Source organism: Prionailurus viverrinus, chromosome C1 (genome assembly GCF_022837055.1).
Source record: "Prionailurus viverrinus isolate Anna chromosome C1, UM_Priviv_1.0, whole genome shotgun sequence".
Classification (NCBI taxonomy): Eukaryota; Metazoa; Chordata; class Mammalia; order Carnivora; family Felidae; genus Prionailurus; species Prionailurus viverrinus.
This window is the reverse complement of record NC_062568.1, coordinates 167847547-167869307: the sequence shown is the minus strand read 5'-3', so window position 1 is coordinate 167869307 and position 21761 is coordinate 167847547. Positions and strand designations below refer to the sequence as shown.

General features: G+C 44.3%; 1 protein-coding gene across 3 annotated transcripts in view; it reads right to left on the bottom strand.

Annotated features, from left to right (window-relative positions):
* Positions 1 to 21555, bottom strand: part of DAB1 (DAB adaptor protein 1) — a 407612-nt gene extending 386057 nt beyond the window's left edge. For all 3 annotated transcript variants that reach the window (XM_047873243.1, XM_047873244.1, XM_047873245.1), the window contains exon 1: positions 21466 to 21555. The gene's annotated coding sequence lies outside the window, so the exon portion shown is untranslated. The remainder of the gene's footprint in view (positions 1 to 21465) is intronic.
* Between the last annotated feature and the right edge of the window lie 206 nt (positions 21556 to 21761).

Genomic DNA, 21761 nt, shown 5'->3' with positions numbered 1-21761 from the left:
CAGAAGATTGAAACATTAATAAAATATTTTCTACATGGATTTTGCTGATGAAATAACTAGCTTCATGCTTTTATGAAGATCTGATAGGTTACGGTCACGTTTAAGGGCAGGGAGTCCCTTTTTGTAATTACTAATAGGGATGGTTTAATTACACCCATAAGTCCCAAGATACTGCTGCAATACACCAGCTGGGGACTGAAGTGCCCACTCTCCACCACATTCCTAGATTATCTGAAGTCTGACATGTAAATCCCATCGGCTTTGATTCAGATACTTGTACGAAGGACTTAGGCAATATATCTTTTGCCTTATTCATAATGAAAAATAATCACAATAGAGGCATCGATTTACTTACCTCATTCACTCTCTGGGGCATAGTTACCTACTTCCCAGAGAGGAGAAATTAGCTTCTGAGCATACTGCCATAAACACAGAGTGAGACCAGACACGACCCAAACACCACAATGCTTTCATAATCGGAAGACAGGGCCCTCCTCTGGGTAAGGGAACAGTCCCAGTAAACGACAGAAGCCTGCTCCGTGAATAGATAGCAATTCGCAGTTCAGAACAATCTACCCCTCCCCGACAAACCGGCTTTCCTAAGAAGACCACTGAGGGAACTAAAAATGCTTCAAAGATACAGTGCAGCAGGTATACTGTATAGCATGCGCCTGCCTGCCAAACATGTGTTGGCCACCGTGACTCTCCTCTGGGGAATCATCCTCTTAACTCCAGGGTAGTCCATGTAGTTTGGTGGGGAACTCACCTCAGCGCCAGAAGTGGGCCTGCACCCAGAGCTGACCAATGGGCATGAATTCTACCTCCCCAACTGTGACTGCAGTGACTGAGATTCAGGAATGACAAGTCCACTGAAAGCCAGCTCTAGACCATTCTGTGGATCTTTGGGAGGAGACCCATTTCTATTTCTGCCAGCATTGCTAGGCGAGTAGGATGTAAACATAGATGGTCAGTGGCCATGTTTGCCGCTGCTCTGGGAGAACCCAGTGACAAAGTCAACAACATGGAGAACGCAAAGCAGACCTATGTAAACAGGGCTCTAACCGTGCCCGCAGCCAGACTGCACCTAGATTTGGTTATGTAGACCAAGAAATTCCCCTTTAGACTGACGTCATCCTAAGCGAGACTCTTGCCACTGATGACATCAACAGTCCTTAAATCAGCAAAATTTGAAATTCAGCTTTTTTTTTTTAAGTTTATTTATTCATTTGGGGAGAGACAGAGAGAGAGAGTGAGTGTTGCACACGAGCAAGGGAGATGGAGAGAGAGAATCCCAAGCAGGTTCCACACTATCTGCTACGACCCAATGCAGGGCTCCATCCCATGAACCGTGAGATCACGACCTGAGCCAACATCAAGACCCAGATGTTTAATGGACTGAGCGACTCAGGCGCCCCTTCTAACTTAACATGGTAGCTGGCATGTGAGATGTCCTCTACAAACCCTCCATCAAAACAAAAAAGAATGTATACATAGAATATAAAAAGTCAGTATCTTGAGTCTGTACCAGATAAATTAAAAGAAAAGTCCAAAAGATAAAGCTAAGGGTTTTATAGATATGTCTGTCTAAACAACAAACCCCAGCCTAGGTCCACCCTACTCTGCAATATGGTAGCTATGAGATCATGGGGCTATTCACACTAAAATTAAATAATGTTACAAACGGGGAAAAAAAGCAGTTTCTCAGACACAGTAGCTGCATTTCAAATGCTCAATAGCCATGCATGGGTAGTGGCTACTATATTGGACAGTGTAGATATAAAACATTCCCATCCATCATCACCAAGAGTTCCAGTGGAGAATTCTGGCAGTAACCCTTCCCATTTCAGATGGGAGATGCAGTCACTATACTAACCAGAAAATCAAGGTGCTACAAAAGACTGACGAACAGAGATATTCATCAAATAATTATTTACAATAAAAAAGGATGAACAACAACTAAATATACAAGGGAAAAGTTGAATGAAGATTCAAGTCTGTAAAAAAATAAAACTGATTAAAAGATGCTTAGAGAGCATTTCTTTTTTTATATAAGCTCATTTACTTTTGAGAGACAGAGACAGTGCAAGTGGGGTAGGGGTTGGGGGGGGGAGGAGAGAGAGAGGGAGAGAGAGAATCCCAAACAGAATCTGCACAGAGCCCAATGTGGGGCTCAAACCCACAAACCATGAGATCATGACCTGAGCCGCAATCAAGAGTCAGTCGCTTAACCAACTGAGCCACCCAGGCACCTCTAGAGAGTATTTCTTAAAGAGATATGGGAACAAGGTGAGTTGTCCTTTTTTATTTAACAAAAAATAGTGTATTGACAACATGAACTCCACAAAGCAAAATGTGTGTAGCAAAAAGAAGACATAATCCTATTGCTTATTTTTAAATGCTCTCTGTGTGCCAACTAATGAGCTACAGGCTTAATATGCATTCTCTGGTTTGATCATGAAAATATCAGATAAAATAGGCAATATTTTTTATTTCTATTTCACAAGTGAGAAAAATAAGACTCATCAAGATTAAATAAACGAAGAAGCCTAGAAAGACACCCATTTCATCTGACCTCAACCTCTAGCCTGTTTACCTCTGCAACTCAAAACATTAACAGTGACTGCTTCTGGTAGAAATATTGTATGTGACTTTTTTTGTCTTCCATATTCCTTGTGTGTTTTCCAATTCAATAAATAAGGGATTATTTCCTAAGGGAAAAAAAAAAAAACATCTCTGAAGGAAAAATTCATTAGGGGCACCTGGGTGGCTCAGCCGGTTAAGCGTCCAACTTCGGCTCAGGTCATGATCTCACAGTTGGTGGTTTCGAGCCCCGCATCAGGCTATGTGCTGACAGCTCAGAGTCTGGAGCCTGCTTTGGATTCTTTGTCTCCTTTTTCTCTGCCCCTCCCCCACTCATGCACTGTCTCACTCTCTCAAAAATAAATAAATGTTGGAGCGCCTGGGTGGCTCAGTCAGTTAAGCAAGCGTCCGACTTCAGCTCAGGTCATGATCTCACAGCCTGTGAGTTCGAGCCCCGCATTGGGCTCTGTGCTGTCAGTGTAGAGCCTGGAGCTTGCTTTGGATTCTGTGTCTCCCTTTCTCTTTGCCCCTCCCGCATTCATGCCTTGTCTCTATCAAAAAATGAATAAACGTTAAAAAAAAATAAATAAATAGGGGCATCTGGGTGGCTCAGTCGGTTGAGCGTCCGACTTCGGCTCAGGTCATGATCTCACAGCTTGTAAGTTGGAGCCCCGCATCAGGCTCTGTGCTGAGAGCTCGAAGCCTGAAGCCTGGAGCCTGCTTCGGATTCTGTGCCTCCCTCTCTCTCTGCCCCAACCCACTCGCATTCTGTGTCTCTCTCAAAAATAAATAAACATTAAAAAAATTTTTTTACATAAATAAATAAATGCAAAAAAATTTTTTTAATTCATTAAATGTGACTATAGCCACTATATGCTTAAAAGGAAACTGCTGTACACAATGGATCCTTGCTGAAAACGGGTTAATTATGAACACTAGAAGCTTTCATATTCTGCTGAAGCTTCTGTTCAAATCTAATTTCTCAAAGTATATTGCTAGACGCTAATGAAAACCCAAAGAGACACACGCATTCAGGAGATGGATAGCCAATGAATTTTCTGTTGTTTTTATAGCGAACAACTTTTTTATATCCTAACATTTTTATGCCAGCTATGAAAAAGATAAATAAATATTTATGACATTCACTCAATTCCACAGTAACTACTAAGTTGCTCATGTTCTCACTCTGGTTTGAAATGTGCATATTTTAGAGGCTGGGAGTCAAGTCTCAACCCTAAATGAGAAAGCCACAGAACGCTGTCATTTACAGACCTTAAAACTACTCATTTGACTCACTACAGGGATTTGCCTTGGTCTCGGGATGTAACAAACTTAACAAGGCAGCTGTAGATTCAAACACACGCAAACCTCCCTGCTGCCCAGCAAACAGATAACACCAGGATTGCCATGGACCCTGGTTTTGCTGAAGTTTCACACGTATCAGAAGTGTTTGACCAAGAACAGAAAAGATGACTGAGGAGACCCACAGAAATAAATGAGGACCGATTTCCACCATTCAACTATCTTGCAGAAACTTTCCTTTACCAAAAATGGCCCAATTTACCCGTTGGTATATTGACTGAAGTTCCCACTTGAGAGAGATCTATGTAGTCATAACATAATAATTATAAAGAATAGGCCAGAATCCACGAATGACTGGCTCATGAGTGAAAATGAGCCCACAGGCCAGATATTATTAGACTACAAATGTTTCATTGTTGTTGCTTAACTGATTTAGTGGCACGTTTTTAAACTGATGGATTTCACATTTAAAAAACAGATGTCTAGCTTTTCTTGAAAAAGCTGAAGACCTGGTTGCTTTGGTCCAGCATTCTCTTACTGCAACCATCGGCTGGAACTGAATGGTGGCTTACCCAGTGCCCCCCAACCCCTCCCCCTGGACTGTTTCACTCAGTAATGTCAACTACACTGCCTTCACAGGCACCTGAGCTCGTTGGTCTGGTCATAGGAGGCACCTGAAAGACCATTCAAATACACCACAGCTGATACACACCCTCATTTCACCTAAATAAATACAACCACACTTCTCCTTGGACTGCTCCTTCACCCCGGGTAACAGGAGAATGGTGAGAACAGCCAAGAAGGCTACACAAAGGAAAGGCTGTTTTACCACCCAACCACAATCTCAAGGCTACCAGGGACTCCATGAACTGGAGCACCTGCTGACGTTCACACCCTCAGCTGCCCTGGCTCCCGCTACCCTGCCACTTTGTGATCCATTCACACCGACGTACTTATGGCTCCCCGTACAGAGGTGCCCATCTCTACCTTTATCTACCCCTGACCTAGAACGTGCCTCCTTCCTGTCTCTGTTGATCTGTGTCTTCCCTGGTAGACTGTACACACCACAAGGACAACTACAGTTTCTGTCACATTCACCCAACACAGTACCTGAAACATATTTACTACGAGAAAGATCCACTGGCAAAGTCCAACTCAACTTCAAATTACTTAGCTTAGATGCTGACCCTTCCCTACCCTGGCAGACTTCATCCCTCAACTAATATTACTTTTTTTGTTGTACTGAGCCACCACGTTGCCATCTGTGTATTTGTGCTTCACAGACTAATCCTGGATCTTGAGAAGAAAGCCTACGTGTTTTATGGCTATATCCACGGAGCCCGCCATTGTGCCAGCACTCTGCAGGGGCTCAATGAATACTGAGTAAAATGGATGAAGGGATGGAACACGAAGTACTTCCTCATAAACCATGAGTCCGTGTAATGGACACAGAGGTAACCGTCATCCTCCTCGTCACCATCCCCTTCGTTGTCGCTATCACCCTTGCCGCCAGCGCGGCATCTCCATTTGATAAGACAGCCAAGACCCACGGCATACAGCTTTTCGCAAGGGAGCCAAGGTCCAAATGCATGCCTCTGTGTCTCACACAGCCGAAGTGCGGCCAAGGGGGTGGAAAAGACCAGCACCCCAACGGCTGTGACTATTCTACGTGCTGCCACCTACTCTTTCACACCCTCCCAATTTCAAACCCAAATGAAACAAGTGCTGGTTTAGATCACGTCCAAGGCACAGCTGCCATCGTATCAGTAACCTGTAATGCACCTAGAAGAGAGCTAGCTGGGTAATGTATGCATAACTCAATTCTGGTAGTGACATGCTTGACGTCTTTACCTACAGCACATATCTCATATCTTCTTTCTCTGGAGTTTTCTGTAAGTTATGGATTAATAAACTTTCCCTAAGAATGCAGCCTTATTAATCTTGCAAAATACTCAGAAAAAGAAAATATTTTATTATGCCCATGTAAAGTGAATTATGATAAACAAAGTCCCATGTGTGCTGACAAGAAATAAAGTTGCTTTCTGCAGCAAATTGTATTTGTGATCCTGGTCGTTTCCTCTCCAGTCAGATGTGGAGTAAACAAAATAACCACCTGTATGTGTCCTGCTCTGTGAGGACAAGAGCGGCCATCAAGGTCACAGACAGATGTGACCCAATTTCTAAGGGGAGAAACAGAAAATTAGCACAGTTGGCCTTATTCAAGCCCCTCCTCTTAAAGCTGAAAAAAAAAAAAAGCAGAGGCAGAGAGAGAGGAGGTCTGTCATCATTCAGCTGTTCTCTTCATTACATTGAGGCAGATCTTTCAAAGGCTAAAGCTGTGTGACTTCCCGGAATCTATCTCACTTGTCTGAAGGTAGAGGGGTGAGGGAGAGAGGAGCTAGCATTTGTGACATGTACATGTGCAGGCACCGCTCTAATTGTGCGGCCACGTGTTCCTTAATGTACAAAACAGGCTTCTAAGAATTCAATTTTCAACTGAGGCTCCGAGAGTTAAGGGACTTGTCCATGGCCACAGACCTAGCTATTAGCCAAACCTTGGTTTGACCATCTGTAAAATGGGGATTGTAACACTCATCCTATCTATCTGATAAGATCAAAAGAGAAGAGAAGAAACCTGAATAGTTTGTGTGTGTGTTTACATGAAATGCTACAAAATGTAAGATCACCGCGGCTGGAGTGCAGGTTCACCCGTGGACTTCTTCCTTCATTCCACCTAAATGTTGAGTACTTAAGGGCTTGAAGTAACCAAAGATTCAGACAGAAAGCGACATTCACTGTAAAGGAAAAAGCAGTGGCACCAGCGCCACGATGAACCCCTTGGCAAACCTGCAAGATGGGTGCCAGCTCTCCAACCTAAACAAAGTCTCCACATCTGTAGAACGAGCATTCTGTTCTGCCAGGCTACAAAGGAATCCAGCTCCGGCATTGATTCCAGAAGAGCTGTGATGTTCACTACCCTAGAACTGTGTCTTATTGGGCCACATTTCCACTCCTTCTCCCTTACAGACCTCACAATCCCTCATCCAAATCTCCTGGGTCTGGTCTGTTCAGAATGCAGATCTTATTTTGCATTTTAGAAAGGCAGCACATACTATGTCATACACTTACACTTCTTTGTATTGTCTCTGGCTAGGGCTCCCCACCCCACAAATTCATTAATACTTCTCAAGCCATATGTATGACTATTCATACTCAGAGGGACCAATAAAGATTGTAAGTGGCTCGTGTCAGATCAGATCAGGTTTTGCCACTAAATGATAAAAATATTCTGACTTTTCAGAGCATTCTAGATTTGGGAATTGCAGAAAAGGGACTATATGGCCCTACTGTTACTGTTCTACTCACCAGGGCAGGCACTCATCACTGACAAGGCTCCACCTAGCAAGACAGAGATTGAATGCCAGTGGCTACTCTCAACATTCTGCAAGGGAGGTGGGATGGGACAGCGGGGTAGGGAAGCTAGGGGAAGAATGAGGGTTTCACTTTGCTGTTCTTGAGCTCTGCAACATCAATAAATACTTTTGTAAGAGACTAATTTTTCTGGCATATGAACTAGTCCTTTGCCTGTTTTTCTCTGATCCACTCCTGGTCCCTTCCCCTGCTCTGGGTGTGGCAGGAAGCCTGTCCCAAGCACATTTCCCAGGCTCCCTTGACAACTGACTTTCAGTGAGGTTCATTTAATGGGGAAAGCCTGGCAGGAGAGAGGAAGTTGGAGGAGAAACTAGGGTATCTGTCTCCCTCTCTCACTCACTTTCTGCTTCAAGGTGGCATACCTGGAAGTGGCCCAGTCTCCTCTATGGTTCCAGCCCATTCCCGTGTGGGACCTATTCCCACCATGCAGCCTCTGCTGTTTCCAGCAGCCACGGATCCTGGGCTCCAGTAACAATGCACCTTCCCTTTGTGCCTGCAGATCTAGAAGCAGCTTCTAGTCTTTGTGCTTTGCTTCTTTGTCACAGTTTCAGCTCTGCCAACACATTTTTCACTATATGAAATTTTTCCTATTTAGTTTCCTGTATTAAATTCTTTCTGCTAAGGTACCTGGCATGTGCCTCCTGACGAAGTGATCACTGACACAGTGCATACTGTCACCATTAATAAGTTCTGCTTGTCCTGGAGATGTGGCTGCTGCAGTTTTGGGTTTGTCCAGGGACAGTCCACAGAGACGCTCTTCACCCTTGACACACACTGGTTGTCAGAGTTTCAATCTTTATGCTATAATTTTACTTGTTTTTTGTTTGGCAAAAATATGTATTCGATTTTGTCTTTTGTGTTTTTTTTTAATTCCAGTTAACATACAGTATAATATTAGTTTCAGGTGCACAATAGAGTGATTCAACTGTTCTATACAACACCTGATTCTCATCATAACAAAATGCAATTCTTAATCTCCATCACCTGTTCAACCCACTCCCCTCCCCCCATCCACCTCCCCTCTGGTAACCATCAGTTTGTCCTCTATAGTTAACAGTCTGTTTCTTGGTTTGCCTCTTTTTCCCTTTGCTCATTTGTTTTGTTTGTTTGTTTGTTTCTTTTTTAAATGTACATCCAAGTTAGGTAGCATATAGTGCAATAATGATTTCAGGAGGAGAATGCAATGATTCATCCTCATATAACACCCAGTGCTCATCCCAGCAAGTGTCTTCCTTAATGCCTCTTGCCCTTTTAGTCCATCCCCCGCCCCCAACCCCTCCAGCAACTGTCAGTTTGTTCTCTGTATTTAAGAGTCTCTTATATTTTGTCCCCCTCCCTGTTTTTATATTACTTTTGCTTCCCTTATGTTCATCTGTTCTGTATCTTAAATTCCACATGGGTGAAGTCATATGATATTTGTCTTTCTCTAATTTCACTTAGCATAATATACTCTAGTTTCATCCACATTGTTGCAAATGACAAGATTTCATTCATTTTGATTGCTGAGTAATACTCAGCAATATATATACCACATCTTCTTTATCCATTCACCAGTCTATGGACATTTGGGCTCTTTCCATAGTTTGGCTATTATTGATAGCGCTGCTATAAACATTGGGGTGCATGTGCCCCTTTGAAACAGCATACCTATATCCTTTGGATAAATAACCTAGTAGTCCAATTGCTGGGTTGTAATAGGATAGTTCTATTTTTAATTTTTTGATGAACCTCCATACTATTTTCTGGAATCTCTGCACCAGTTTGCATTCCCACCAGCAGTTAAGCTGTAATTTTAAATCAGCTGCAGATAACCCATGAAGCAAACAATCACCCACGGTAACCTATGTTATTACCATGGGATCTGATAAGGAACTACAAAGTCCACCTCATGACTGCTCCCCAAATACTTCCTCCTCAACTGAAACAATGTGTGAGAGAGGGAGTAACGCACATTCTAGCAACTGTGCAAAATCCTACTGCAAACTTTGAAGCTGAGAGCCCTTTTGTTGTTGTTGATTTCATGCAACTCTCTTGATCTGATGAAACCAGAAGGACAGAAAAAAAAAGGAAAGGAAAGAAGGGAGAGAGAGAGAGAGGGCAGTACAGGAAAGGCAGTTTGCGAGTAAAAGGAGACAACAGAAACATTTGTAATGACAGCAGAAGGCCCTTATTTTGTTCTCAAAGATTCAAAATAGTCACTAATGGGACAGGACACTTTTCCCTCTACTGCAAAGGAACTACGGTAGACATTAAAAACTAGAAGTAGTAAAAATTTAAGGTGAACTTTCTTGAAAAGCCAAGCATATGAGGCATGAAAGACACGTCAACAGTGCCCTTGAGAAATTCTCAACCTTCAGAGGAACCCAGAGAAACAGACAAGGAGCAGAACAATTGAAGATGTAATGAAGGATGGTGTTTAGTAGAGTCTGGGGCTCAAGATGCCTGAGAAAGATACACATGCCTAGGGAAGCAGGCAGAGGGAAGCATCAAACGTAGTTGAGTCTATGTCGTAAGGTCTGTATTTTTTAGAAGAGGGCAATGTCAGTCCATTCTCCCAACCCCCTTCCTCCCAGCCATGTTGATTTATGACTACTGGAATTAAGACTTCCTTTACCACTGATACGTTTGGAGCAGTCAAATGTATACAGAATGGTATCTGAACTCACTCATAAAGGACCCATGGATATCAAAGGGAAAATACAGTGTTATCAGGGTAACCAAGTGGTCAGCTTCTCCTTCCCTTAATTTTGCTTTTATGACACATCCTCTTTTATATCAACCTATAATTACCACAGCACATATTAGCTTCACTCCAGAAAATACAATGCAACATGATGACAGGATGTGAGAGAAAGGAGAAAGAGGTACCACACTCAGCAAGGGAAGAAGAAGAATTTGAAATTTTATCCACATCAACGTCGTAGAGGTAACTTCTGGAGAGAAATGGGTATCTCCACTAGGTCCTAAAACATACATAATATTTGAATGGGAAAAAAATGAGTGGGAGTGGTCTGATCAAAGAATTAATAACCTAAGGAATTCCAGAAAAAGAAACACACAAACAACAACGAAGAGAGGCAGACAGAAAAGGATAGCAATCAGCAGGTAAGCATCAGGGCCATAGGTAGACATCTCTCCTGTTGTCCCCATTTTTGCAGATATGTTATAATTTCTATGCAGAATAGTGATTGCTCAAATAAAAAATGCTTGAGTATTTCACTGTATTATCATCATAATATATCTGAGAATCTTAAGTCAAGATGGTGAGGAAGAAAGAACACCGACATGGGTACCAGAAGACCTGGATCTCTATCCCAGCTCACCTTGATGACTGGACACATCTTCTCATTTCCCTGTAGCTGTGGCTGCTCATCTGAAGGTTGCAGTAACATTCACTGACCTGAGATGCACCTAGAAAGTAGAACCAGACTGTAGCTATCGGCCATAATTTGGCACTCAGGCAACTAGGAGACGACGGCCGGTCTGAAATGCCAGACTAGTGTATCAGGAGCCAGACTCTGGCGCCCAGCCCCTAGATCATGTTACTCATGCTAGACAGAGTGTCCACCCTGGAAAGGACTTTGCCATCCCCTCACACTCCAGGGGGAAAACAGACATCTTTCAAAGATCTCTGCTATTTGAACAAGGGGACTGGCTGCTACTTGGCTTGATCAAGTCCTAGGAAGCCCCATTCCTCACTTTTACATCTCCACTGGGCCACTGGGACAAAGGACATCCCCTTGCCAGTCAGTCTGTGAAGGAGGGTGGTGACCCTGTCAAGGGCGGTGCTAAGCTCCCCACAGCCCTTTCCTTGAAGCTGTTCTGGGTATCAAATGAAAGCACATAACTCACCTAGTACTTCGTGAGCACTCTATGAGCACCAGTTTTTCTCCTCCCATCCTAATGCCCCACTATCCAGAGCAAGAAATACAGGTGGAATATGATGAAAACATATAATTAGAAAATGTAATTTTTAGAGACAGCATTTACAATGGCAACTACAAAAATATAAAGCACCCAAAAATAAATCTAACGAGAGGTTAGATACCTTTATGAAGAAAATTACAATCTGTATTGAAAGACATTAAGAACTAAATAAATGGAGAGGGGTAGCATATTTATGGGTAGAAGGGCTCAATACCATAATGATATCATCTCCCTGAATTAATCTATAAATTCATTGTAACTCCAATGAAATCTCAAGAGTATTTTTGTGTAACTTTAAAAACTAAGTATAAAATGTATATGGAAGACAAAAAGCCAAAAAAAAAAAAAAAAAAAGCCAAGACACTAGTGAAGAAGGACATTGTAGGGATTTGTCCTGCCAAATGTCAAGGATTATTATAAAGCTTTAATAATAAGCTATAAAATAATAAAAGAAGCGTAATCTAGGCAAAAGAGTAGACAAAATATATGCCTGAGGGCGCCTGGCTGATTTAGTTGGTAGAGCATGCAACTCTTGGTATCAGGGGGGGTTGTAGGTTTGAGCCCCACACTGGGTGTAGGGATTACTTAAAAATAAAATCTTGGGGCGCCTGGGTGGCGCAGTCGGTTAAGCGTCCGACTTCAGCCAGGTCACGATCTCACGGTCCGGGAGTTCGAGCCCCGCGTCAGGCTCTGGGCTGATGGCTCAGAGCCTGGAGCCTGTTTCCGATTCTGTGTCTCCCTCTCTCTCTGTCCCTCCCCTGTTCATGCTCTGTCTCTCTCTGTCCCAAAAATAAATAAATGTTGAAAAAAAAATTAAAAAAAATAATAAAAAAAATACATAAAATAAAATCTTAAAAAATATATATACATACACACACACACACACACACACAAACGCATCTAGAAAATGATCTTAAGTGCCAAGATGACTTTTTTCCACATGGAGAAAAATTAGAAATAAAATAAATTCCTACCTCACCCCCCCCCCCACAACACACACTCCACATGGATTATAGAACTTAAATGTGAAAGACAAAACAATAAAACTTTTAGGAGATAATAAAGGACAGTATCTTTAGGACATCAAAGTGAAAAAAAAGAGTTTCTTAAACATGACATAAGAAGTACTAACCATAAAAGAAAAGATTGATAAATTCAACTACATTAAAATTACTAAGATAGCAGAAGGTTGGCCAGAATCCAACTTCTATGTGGTCTATAAATCTATTCATCTTCCCAAAGGAATAAATTACAGTAACCTTTTTGCATTCACTACGTTCTAACAATACACACCCATAGCTTAGATTCAGCATATGGCTGGCCCATCTTTGACTTCATCCACAATTGGATTACCGGAACTTCTGGTTTAATTTTAATGTTTGAATGGTTGTGTTTTATATTGAGAACTTCTGTGAGCATGCATATGATACTGCTCAGAGTAAGTCCTCCAATCTCAGACAAGCACGATCGTGTGCCATCATCACAGTGCATGGGTACCCATAGGCACTCACGAGGGAATGGCAGTGCATGGCATCTCTTCCTCACCCTGTGTACACTGTATGCATTGCCGATGATCAGTCATACCCAAGGCTGACTCTCACTGTGCTATCTCCTGGACTTTACTGTTACTCCCCAAACTGCTCGTTGAAACCTGTACTGGCAAAATCAAAGAGAAAATCAAAGGGGTGGACTCTCAGCCATGATCAACATAAACCTCATGGGAAAAGCTAACCTACTATCTCCCACATAACCATGATCTCTCCCAGTGAGCCTACAAGTTTTCCACTTTCTCTTTCCATTCTTTCTACCATGCATCCCTCAACAATGTAGTAGCATTTACTGTACATGTTGACATGTATATAGTAATACATGAATACAGGCTAGGATAACATAAGAAGGAAAATGTCTCCCAAATATGACATGTGTTTCAGATGGAGCTTTTCCAAGAAGATGTCCCTCACATACACCAAGAGAGATGCTTGCATTGGCATGACTGTGCCTAATTGTCACACCCTCTTATTTTCAACTTTTTTTGGGGGGGGGGGGGACAGAGAGAGACAGAGCATGAACGGGGGAGGGGCAGAGAGAGAGGGAGACACAGAATCGGAAACAGGCTCCAGGCTCCAAGCCATCAGCCCAGAGCCCAACGCGGGGCTCGAACTCACGGACCGCGAGATCGTGACCTGGCTGAAGTCGGACACTTAACCGACTGCGCCACCCAGGCGCCCCTGTCACACCCTATTATTGACAGTAAATTATTTCTTGGGGCCCTAAGGATAAACCTTCAAAGTATGTAGTGTCTGGGTACCGAGTAATTAATTACATTGTAATTTACAAATATCCTTTTTGATTGAAAACACTTGTAGTTATTTTTCTTCTAATGAAGTGGACAGCTTTACTGAATCAATAGGGCAGATTTGGGTAAGTAGTTATTATTGATTCCAAACGATGTCAAGAAAACACAAAAATGACTTTTAGTCGGGGCACCTGGGTAGCTCGGTTGGTTGAGCACCCAACTCTTGATTTCCTCTCAGGTCATGATCCAGGGTCATGGAATCTAGCCCCACTTCAGGCTTCATGCTGAGCATGAAGCCTGCTTAAGGTTCTCTCTTTCTCTCTCCCCCTCTGTCCATCTCCTCTGCTGGCTCACTCATTCACTCACTCACTCTCTCTCTCTCTCTCTCTCTCTAAAATAAAAATAATCAAAAAATGACTTTCAGTTGATGACAGTTACTATTCAATTACAGATCCAGTTTACAAGACAAAAAACCATATTGTCAAGATCAGTGAACAAAGGAAATTCAATACTGTCAATACAAAACCATTACTTCACCCCAGTCTTTGTATGCACATGAACTTAATGTACTAAGAGAATGCACACAATTCAATTCAGCAGAAGTTAATTGAACATCTACTATATTCCAGACACTGTTGTTAAAAGGAGAAGCCACATTTCCTTCTTTGAGAAGCTTGTAAATGTCCTTTATTCACGGAAAATTCCTAGACAGATCAGCTCTTTCTTATTATCTCTAAGTGACCAGCTAGAAATCGGGTAAGAATTCAATGGAATTCTTTTTCTTCCCAAAAGAACATTCAAAATAATTATATGAAATGATAAACACCAAATTTAGGGCAGTTACCTCTGGCTGAAGGAAAGAGATATGACCAGGAAACGGTTACTAGGAGGCTTCAACCTCATTTGTGTGGGTTTATTTCTTAAGCTGAGTGGTGAGTACAAGTGCTTTTACTATCCTGTTACTTCTACTTCGTCTTAGGTCTTATATATATACTACATTTCAAATCATACATATTGCTCTCATGATAAAATTAACCCCTCTTCTTAAAACCCATTAAGTGATTACCTACAAACATGTTCCCTGGTCTATCTCATAAGACTGAAACGGGCTCCTTGAAATCAGAGGTACTATGGTAAGCAAACTGAGACCTTAATAAGTTAAATGACTTTTTTTTTTTGTTTGTTTTTTTACTGGAGGAAACCTCTGAAGCTTTACTATGTCAGTAAATACCATGTCTTAAGAAGAGTAAGATATATAATTCAGTGATTTTCAAACATCTTGGGGCATGGGACATTTTTCTCTCTGAATGTTCTTTCTTTTGAAATACTCATAACCATCTTGGGGAACACTAATGTTCCCTGGAACACGATCTTGAAAATGCTCTATAAAGTAATCCATTTCAGCCACATATTGTACATTACAGCCACAGCGAACTATGCCCATCTCCAAACCAATGATGAACCTTCATGCCCACCTGTCTTTGCCCACACAGTTCTCCCAGTCTGGATGCCTTCAAGCCCTGAGAAATTCCTGGTCAACCTTCAGCTTCCAGATGAAATGCAATCTCTTCTTTGAAGCCTTCCCCACTCTTTCCTTTCTTCAGATATAATAAATTACTTTTCTGGACGCTTTCAGTGCCACGCAGATATTTTCTGTACCATATCTCACCCTGCGTCAATTATTTATGCATGAGGCAGGATGCCTAGATGACAGAGGCTGTACCCCTGCATCTCGATACTGTTCACAACGCTGAGCACAGAGTCAGGGCCAGACATAAAGTAGGTGCTCAGGCAATATGTGTTAAATGGACACAGAAGTGGTGCCTATGTGGGTGACCTGAGTCAATTTCCCAGATACTCTCCAGGCATTTTGTTAACTTTTCAGTCTTTACTAGCAAATGTGACACTAACAAGAGTAGATATATTGGATACAAAGACCGAAAAAGAGACAAACTGAGACAAAAGAGGGGGAAAGGATGGCTTAACTGATGGATGGTGAACCAGCAGATTACCAGGGTCTAGTCAAGAAACAGAGAGACTGGGGTGCCTAGGTGGCTCAGCTGGTTGAGCGTTCGACTTTGGCTCAGGTCATGATCTCATGGTTTGTGGGTTTGAGCCCCGCATGAGGCCCTCTGCTGACAGTTCAGAGCCTGGAGACTGCTTTGGATTCTGTGTCTCACTCTCTCTCCATCCCTACCCTGCTCTCTCTCCCCTCAAAAAAAAAAAACATTAAAAAAAAGAAGAAGAAGAAACAGAGACTAACCAACAGACAGAGTCAGAAATTGCTATGAAGCTCAGAGCTTATACACGGGGTTGGTCATTTTGCAGATGCACTGTAGGTGGTCGACACTGACTTGAAGTCACCCTGAACTGTCACATCTGTCTGTGAGGGCACTCCCCTCATTTTTATCCCCTAAGCTAAACAGCCCATCTTGGCCATCACATAATTTGTATCATTTAAGCTATGAGTTGTTCTATTCAGCAGAATTGTATTTCTGTTTTCCTTTCTCTTTATGAGCATCCCCCACTGGCACTGCAGATTGGTTATACATCAGGTTCAAATAAAAAAAATAATAATAATAAAAGCAAGCCAGCAATTTCTCTCCAATAGAATATGCTGCATATTTCATGAAATAGAAGCCAGAGGAGTTTTACGATTCCTGAACCAAAACCTTTCCATATCTGAAAAGTAAATGGAAGAAAAATACAAAGAGCATCTCACAGAAAAAGAAACCCAATCATTTGCTCTCCAACCTAAGCAAAGTGTTGAAGTCATTAATCGACTTGTGTGTGTGTGTGTATGTGTTTCATTATGGACTCATATCCTGCTAATATGCATTTCATAGATTGAGTTCAGTGCTAGTTTCCATGAACATGAATGTACTTACCAGAAAAGGGGTTTTCTTTTCTTACGGACACTTTTTTTTTTTTTTTTTTTTTTTTTTAGAACAGAACATCTGACTGGCTCCTGCTCTTAGTTTTGCAATATCTCCCCTCCACTCAATTTTTATTTATATTTCAGGTCACTTCTCTATCATGGTATAGAAGACATTGTGGTCTAGAAAAAAGAGCACTGGACAAGGAGTCTAAGAATTCTGGGTTCCAATGGTGTCTCTCAGCTGTAAAGTTGTATGTTTCCTCCAACCTGATTCATTTTCCAATCTGTAAACAGGGAGACTTCACTATTCTACTACCAGAATCCAATCAATCAAATAGTCACTTTATTTTCCTCAAAACAATTGCTGAAAAGTACAGTGCCATGGAGGTTTTAGCATGTTATGTGTACCTCACAATTCCCTTCAATTTCTAATAAGCTAAACAAAACAACTTTTGCCTGGAATCCTAAACTGTACCTCTTCCTCCCCATCTCCTGGTTAGGAAAAGGAAAAAAACAACAAACAATGGACACTTAGAATACTTAAGCCTCAGGACATTGGTAAAGAGAACTTTTCATTATCAAAGGGGAGAATTTGGATCTCATTTGAAGGATAACGTTAACAGCTAACTAACATTACATGTTAACTACTGTTCCAAGCACTTGGGTGTCAATTTCCATAATCTTCACAACAATCTTAGGTAGCAGGTCTGTTATTTTGTAAAGAAAACTGAAGTATAGAGAGATTAGAGAAGTCAGTCAAGGCCACCAGCTGGCAGGGCTGGAGGAACTGGGGACTGAACCCCGGTAGTCTTAGCACCCAAGTCCAGACTTCCACCCACCTGTAATACCACCTTTTAATGTTATAAATCTCTGCTTATCACAGCTGGCAACAGACAACAGCAATAATGCTATCTCTGCGTATCTGCTTACTGAATATTTTAACAGCACAAATGGATGTCAACATACTGACCAACACTCTCATCAAGTCGCAAGTGTTCAAAACATCCACCATTAGCCCAATGCCCTGTTGACAACAGAGCAACACTCACTTTATGTTCTCAACATCTGACACTCGGAAAAACACGCAGCTTGCTTCTACAGAAAGTCTATTCCATTATTCCCTCTTAAGTTTTACAACCACCGTGAAAGACAGCTGGGACTGCCTCTTCACTCAGAGACAGCATAACACAGTGGTCAGGGCAGACCCTGGGACCAGGATGCTTGGATTTACTTTTTTTTTTTTTTTTAAGTTTATTTGCTTATTTAGAGGGAGAAAGAGAGTGCAAGCTGGGGAGTAGCAGACAGAGAGGGAGAGAGAGAATCCCAATGCTGTTGGCGTGTGGCCCAACATGGCAGCTGAAGCCAGGAACCAGGAGATCATGACCTGAGCAGAAGTCAAGAGTCAGAGGCTTAACCAACTGAGCCACCCAGGCATGCCCAGAACTCTTGGATTTAAATCTCTAGTTCTGTACCTTATTTGTTGCGTGACCTTGGACCAGTTACCAACTCTCTGTGTGCCCCCCCATTTCCTTATCAATCAAATGGGAATGAGAATATAGCTATTCACTTCCTAGGGTTATTTAAAGATTAAATAAAGGAATGCATGCAAAGTACTTCAAAGGGTACCTGAGTCTTAGTTAGTGCTCCAAAAGAGCAATTATTCTTATTATTTTTATTAATAAGACAGGTGACTTGCCCAACATCACAAAGTCAGAAAGTGTGTGGATTGGACCTTGGCCTTCTAATTCCAAAGATTATCTTATCTTCTTAGCAGGACTGCATGCTAGTTACCGTCCTCCTGAAATCCTGTTACATGCCAAAGCGCCCAAATGGGGCAGTTTTCTCTAAAAAATTGCTCAAAGATCACATAGGTAATCTGCAATATTGTCCTCGTTTTGCAAATGACAAAGCTGAGGCTCTGAGAGGTCATGTGACCTATCCTCGATTCCTTAACTCAACCAGTGCACATTCTTTGCCACAGTAAGCCCTCAACAACGATCGGAAGTTCCTGACAACAGCCTTCCATGTAGGCAATTTTTTAAAGTGCCATCCAAAAGACATAAACTGTGATTTTCTTGCTTTGTTAGCTTTATTAGTTTGAGAGAGGGATTAAATTCCTACAAAAACAAAATGTTTGACTTGAGTGAATTATCAAAATGAAATGCTGCTTCCATTAGATGCTTCATCTGCCTGCAGGGTGGCCCCAGGCACCGGAAATCCACCAAACGCAATTTTTAAGAAGGGTACTATCAGGTACCAAAGCCAGACACCCACCCACTGAAGGGAAATTACTTTGGAAGGCAAAGGGGAGTGAAGCAGCATATTCCTCTGGGGCCTGGGGAGAAAGAGAACAATAAGTGATAGCATCTCTTCCCCGCAACCTCCCACAATGGTGTATCTTACAACCGAAACATACTGTGGAACAGCTTGTGAGAGGAGCTTCATCAACAATAAGTAATTTTTATTCAGATTTTATTGTTGAATACAATGAACATGATTAAATGTTTCAGATATGCCTATTCAGACCTTAAGCAAACCACCAAGAAAAAAAAAAACTACTAAAAATCATCTTCTAAATCTGCTTTAGGAAGAGATTTTAATTGCCAACTTGATGCTTAGAACTGAATTCCCACTGGAGAGCTGCACTGCTCCCAAGAAGACAGTAACACACGTTTGCACTTCCCACCTCGGCCTCTGCTCTCATCCCTGCTGATGCCCTTAGCGTCGCCAAATAGTTACAATGTCAGTCTTTCAAGTCACTGCATTTTGAACTTCCGAAACCTTTAAGAGGGCCTCTGTGTATGGAAAAGAACAATAGCGCTTCAAAAGCCATGTCTGTGCGTTCTTCAATACTCCATTTGAATGCTGGGGTTTCAATCAAGGACATCAGCAGACAATTTCTGATTGCTTAGAAGTTGACTTTTATACGGCTTTGATTAGGTTGCCCTTCTCAATAGGAAATCAAGAAAATCTTTGATCCCTTTCAAATTCCAGAATTGTCACCAAGCCTTGTCAGGATAGGAAGTGAAAGAGATGGGGGAGGGGGGTGCTGTGGAGTGTTCGTTCCTACTCCAGCCCAGCTCTCCATCTCTGGCCCCTGAACATCTATCTCCTTGCCCGTGCAATTCAGGGTTCCATCCAGAATCACTCATCATTGAGATAATAAAAACAATGGGTGCTAATTCAGGGGGTGGGGATGGTTTACAATTTTATGGATTTCCTGAAGACCTATAATTGGCACATAAATGTACAAGCGTGAACCGGATAATTAGGGGGTTCTGAACGCAAGCCACCTTTAATTTATATGATTACTTGAAAACATGTTAACTGTTGTTAAGTGTCAGCGGAACCCCCACAAGGCCTTTATTCGAAACTATCAACACTGCGAAAGTGCGTACAACGGGCCAGCAGGAGGGGGGCGGGGGGGGAGACGCGAGAGCGGATCCTCGCTCCGGTCCCGGTGACTTCGCTGGAGCTTCATATTAGCACCCACCTCGGAGGACTCGCTAGCCGGACCGCCCGCCCAGCTCCCGGGCAGCAAAAGACGCACTCGATTCCGCAAGCTTTCCACTTGCCGATTTTTCGAAGGATCTAAGCCCAGGCGTGCGCAGGCCTCCAAATGCACAGGCAGGCACCGACCCACGCCAGCACGCAGCCAAGCTCGCAGACACTCGCGGGAGCGCACAGATGCCCGCGCCGGGGCGCTCTCCGCTCCGAACGCCGCCGAGCCTCCGGCGACAGCCGGAGCACGGTCGCCGAGCGCCCCCGGCCTCCCAACCCCCACCCCATTCCTTCAGACTCTCCCTGCCCAGGCGGAAGTGCCCAGGGCGACCCCCAACAATGAGGACTTGTGCGATGCAGTTGGGGGGAGGCGGGTAGTTTAGAGTGAAACATACACAATCTGGCGGGTTCGGGAGCGACCAAGGCAGGAGCCAAGTGGCATCAGCCTCTGCAGGCAGCTTTCCCTCGTGCCCACCCACTCTTCCCCCACCCCCGCCCGGGTCACCAGCACCACCATCAAGGGGGGATAAAAAGGCGCTTTAAAAAGTGCGGAGAAAAGACGCGCCCTCCCACCAGGGGTCACAATAATACTCCGCGGGACGCAACCAGCCGGGGAAGGAGAGTCCAGGCTACAGCAACCACCTCCGTTTTGAAATTTACTTTGTACGCTCATCCCAAGACGCCTTTCCGACGCGCGACACAATCTCCCCCCATCTCGGACTCCAGATCCAGGTTCTTTCGGCGGCTGAGCCCTCCTGTTAGGGCTTCTTTGTGAGCCAAACCACGGCGATTTTAAAGTTTCCCCCGTAGGAAAACAAACAAACCCTGAGCTCTGCTTCCCAGGCACAGCGTGGAGTCCTGAGCAGAAACCAAGAGCAGCGGGCTGGGGAGAAGAGCTATCAGGGTGGCGGGGAGCCTGGGGAGCGGGACGCAGCGGCGGAGAACGGAGTCGACGGAGGACCCAGGAAGGGCTGGGGTCGGGAAGACGCAGGGCCCAGCTCTGAAGGTGTCTGCGAACGGGGCAGGGGTTAGAGGGAGAGACCCGCTTGTTCGACAGGTCGCGGCAGAGCCACAGCTCAGCCGAGCAGTAGGGGAAGAGGGTCCGGCCCTGGGACGCCGCTAGCGACGCAGAGAGAAGGGATAGGAAGCACCAGGGAGGTTTTGGAGTGGGCGAAGGAGGGCTCGTGGGTGGAAAGAGCCGGGACCGCAGCAGTGAGGAGGCAGCAGGGAGTCTCCGAGAGACACAAGTGTTTGGGCTGAGGCCGTCTGGAGAAAGGCCGCGCGCGGTCACAAGTAGGGAGGCTGGGGTTGGTGAGGGAGAGCCAGAAGGAAGGAGCAGAGGTCGCCCTTGTCCCCCAGCAAGAGGAGGGAGCCAGCGGAAAACTGCAGTCTCCATCCCCTCCGCACCCCCAGCCAAACTCCCGCGACTGGCGTCCCAGGAGCCCTCCTCCGCGCCCGGGGCGCCAGCGGAGCCGTCCGGGCGCCCTGTCCCTCCCGGCACCTGCCCGCTTTGAACTCGGGGCTGGGCTTGCCCCCCGCCTCGCCTCACCTCGGCTGGCCGAGAGCATCCTCCTCCGTTGCCGCAGCCGCCCAAGAAGCGGCTCCCCATGCCCGGCGGGCCGCGGCACTCAGGCGCGCTCTCCAGCCCGGGGAAGCCCCGGCGAGCGCCGCGCTGGGTCCATCCTCCCCGGGAGCCACGGGCCCGCGTCAGAGCAGGGGGAGGAGACCGCCCCGCGCGCCGCCCCGCCTCCTCCCGCGGCCCGCGCCCCGCCCGCCCTCGCGCCCGCCCGGCGCCCCGCGGCGCCGCTCACCTGCCGGCTCGCCGGCCGCCCGAGGCGTGCCCCT